The sequence below is a fragment of the Abramis brama genome (genome assembly GCF_963993115.1).
Source record: "Abramis brama genome assembly, chromosome: 25".
NCBI lineage: Eukaryota > Metazoa > Chordata > Actinopteri > Cypriniformes > Leuciscidae > Abramis > Abramis brama.
Window position 1 is genome coordinate 3,290,606 of NC_139987.1, and position 4,080 is coordinate 3,294,685.

Below are 4,080 nucleotides of genomic sequence, written 5' to 3' on the forward strand. Positions count from 1 at the left end.
TGCAGCACAGTGTGGAAGCTTACATCACGGTGCCCGTATATATAGCCTGCTGTTCCTTTTTCACTTTCACTTTCAATTTCAATTTTACACACAATATTGGGAACACATTCAAATGCATATTGAATTAATTGCATTACCACATAATTTATTTTGTAAAAGCAGAATACTTAAATTTTGTTTTAATTAACCTAAAAAGAATTGTCTGATATACATCATCAGTACAAAGTGAAATATTTATAAAGTCCTAACAGGATGGAAAGAGTTAAAATCGATGTAATGCCAGCCTCCATTTCCAGGAAACAGAAACTAAAAGTGATTTGAAAGTGCTGTGTCATTCTAGGGAGGGGGAGCCAAGATAGCACAGGCAAAAACCTACAGAATATTTTTTTCTCAAAACTAACATTTGGGTTAATTATTATATTTAATACTTGATTATGTATATATATATATATAAAAAAAAAAGAACAAGATAAAGTTTCATAATAAGGTGGGTTGAGCCTAGTTAGTACCTGGATTGGAGACCTCCTGGGAAAACTAGGGCTGGATCCCAAATGACACACTTCATGTGGACTCATGGCCAGACATGGGCAGTACTTCAATTACATGTATTTTAAATACGTATTTAATTACTTTAGTGTATTTTGTAATTTGTATTTTGCAGGGGTGGAAAAAGATCGGTCTTGTCCGATTCAATGATCTATGCTAAGCTATGCTAAAAGTGGTACCGCCAGACGCGGAGATCGGCTGAATGGATTCGAAAACGGTAAAACTCAACTGTTTAACTCTGGGGGAGTTGTAAAATGAGCCTATTTCCAAAAAAAGTGGAGTATCCCTTTAAGGCACGAGTAGAGTAACGGTGATAATATGGCTACGTAGCCTACATCGAACACGTTTTGCTATAAGGGCAGCCTACCACACCATTGATGTGAACTTAGCTATACATGCCATTTACGTCAGAGGGAGCTATTTCAGGCCCTGTTGAGATTTAGTGAAATGCCATGTTTTTTTATTTTGCTACTTCGCATTTTGAATTTACACATTTCTCATATTTGTGTTATTGCTACTATTTGTGTTATTGACCTTTCAGTAATAAAAAAGAAGACTGAAGATTATTGTGGGAGTATTTTTGTATTTTCAAAATACTAATTACTTGTATTTTATTTAAATACATTTTTCACATCAGTATTTTGTATTTTATTTTGTTACATTTCATGAGCCAGTATTTGTAGTTTGTAACAAAATAGTTTTTGATGTATTTGTGCCCACCTCTGCTCGTGGCCTTAAATTGTGCGTGCTCGCCAAGTGTACGAGTCTGTATGGTGTCCCATTCAGCATTCCAGTGCTCAGAAGTGTGCTCGCGAGCACTGCCTTTCTGTCTGTCGGATGAGACGTGCCAGATAGCATGGTGACATTGATACAATGTTGAGTTTTGATCCAAACCATAATTTTGGTTGAGATTGACATTTCAATGTTTAAAGTGTGTTGGATCAGCATTTAAATTTTGATGAAAGTCAACAGCACACATGGGTGGAGACACACCCTGCATCTCAATGTCCATACTATCCACCCTAAACAGTATGTGAGATTAAAATATGTGTGTCCCAAAGTATAGTATGTTGAAAAGTGAATGCCAGAAGTCCCCCGATGATCTACTATTTCTGGTGGATTTTTGAACAGTTTTTCTTCCAACACATTATGAATGTGTTTTCTCATGAAAGACTGCAGATCAACGTGCTTCTGCGTTTCTTCTCTCCGATACGGTAGGAAATTAAATTTGGAAGATTTTTGTTTGCATGACATGATGCGACAGAGAGCAGCCGTTAAAGACGCTATTGTATGACGTGATAGTATGTCCCAAAGCTTGTCTACTCTTCTGATACACACTAAAAAGTATGCACTTTTTCTTCACAAAAAGAGTACATACTTTTACGGCGTAGTTTAAGTAGGTGATTTGAGACGCAGCAAGTGACATTGAACTAACAGTGATTTGTAGTTGATGAGCACAAGATCATTCAGGCATGTATCTCTGCAGAACTCTAGTGGGTGTTTCTCTATCAGTGGGGCGTTTTCAAACCACAATGGGCATTTTCAACCGCTTTACCCGATTTGTTCTAATCCACGGGGGCTTGGTTTAGGGGTGGGCCTTTATGATTTTAGCAAGTCTGTTGAAAAACAATAGGCTTGTTTGAGATGGGCCTTGCCTCGCCTGAATGTAGTCGAGAGTAGGCGACTGCAGTGAGGGAAGGAGTGAAAGTAAAAATTATTGATAAACTCGTATTTGGAATGGAATTAAATGTCAAGTACTTTAGGTGTCTTGCTCATCATATTTATTTTCATATAAAAGCAAAAGAGCTTAAATTACATCCAGTTTATTATCTACACTGTACACAAGCATGAATTCTGTGAATCCCACAATATCCGTCTTTGATCTCACAGGTGTCTGATCCACTGCGAGAAGAGAGAACAGTCCGGCTACATTTCAGGAGAGGCAAGGCGCAACTCAAGCTTATTTCTAACCAGCATGCATCTCACGGTGATCGCTTCTGCGCAGATTTTGATCATCTCAAACAATTTATTGTAGTTTGAAAATTGGCCACTGATTGGTAAACACCCAATTTGGTTTTGCATGTGCACTTCTCAGTAGTCTAATTGATGCTTCCTCATTAGAGAGAAAATACAGGTGCATTCATTACAGAAGTCTTGTTTGTTGAAACACCTGATATACTTAATGTTGGTTTTAGGATAGTTACCATCATGGTGACAGGTGGTGCATGAGCTTGATTTGAGATCAAATAAAATCTTTATATTGTTGCACTCATGCAGCAAGTGCTGTATAACACTATTGTTAGCATGATAACATAATAGTATGTTAGCAAACTAGCTTGTTAAAACTATAAGTTAATACTAATGAAAGTGTTCACATTGAGATTACATGAAGGTTTTAAGTTAAATGTATGAAATAGTGTACTCTGATTTTAATTGTTCTTAACTTGAAATGTTTAAGGCGGGCATACACTGTGCGATTTTCGCCGAATTCTGACTCATGCGACTCTTTTTCGGGTCGGGCCGATTTTCAGCTTTGCCATACGTCGTTTGTCGTGCAGTGTTCGTGTAGTGTACGGGGGAAACGAGAGGCGATTAATCTCTCCCGACCGGCAATCGGATGGTCGAAAGAATTTCTGGCATGTTAAAAACTTTGGTCGCTTCTCGTGACTATATCGCCCAGTTGAAGCAGAGATACGAACCGATTGCCCTAAACTCAGTGTTTTTCCCTCACTGCGCCTTCACGAAAACAGAAGTTTAACCATTTCATCTGCAGCAAAAAAAAAAAAAACGAAAAGAGGGAGATCTTTAAAAGTTCTGTACAAAAGTTCAAACTAGCAACAAATTACTGTTGCTTACCTCCAGTTCGTGTTGCAAAATGGATTAACCATTACCCACTTCTTCCAAGCCACCTGCGATATAGGCTACACTTTGACTCTTTTATTAATTTGTTAAACAATGTTTTTGAAATAAAGCTGTTTTTAATTTTCATTGATGAATTATTGCAGTGTTCGGACATATTTTAGACGGTTAATAATTAATGATATGCCTATTCATTGTAATTGACCTAAATGTTTTAGACAATTTTCAATGAGGAGGAGTAAGCTTCTGTGTGATATTTTATTACCACAGCGCGTTGGTTTTGCGGTGATGCGCTATGAAATTATTGCGTGGCAATTTAACAGCCTATCACTTTAATAATAAAAGTAGCCTAGTCCTTCCCTAATAATAATAATAATAATAATAATAATAATAATAATAATAATAATATAGGCCTACAATAATACTAATAATAATTTAATACATAACTTGGAAATGCTAAATCATCTTGATATTGATAGCTGATGTTTGTTTTGACTATCTCTGGATAGGCTACATGATATCGTCTAATAGGCAACCCGGCACGAGGGTTTATCACGCTGATTCGCGCATATTTCACACGTAGGGGAGAGTGGGGTGATTTGTGCCGGGGGGGGGGGGGAAGTAGTTCCACCCTTGTTTCTGGAAAACCATAGAAGAAATTGGTCATGTGACCAC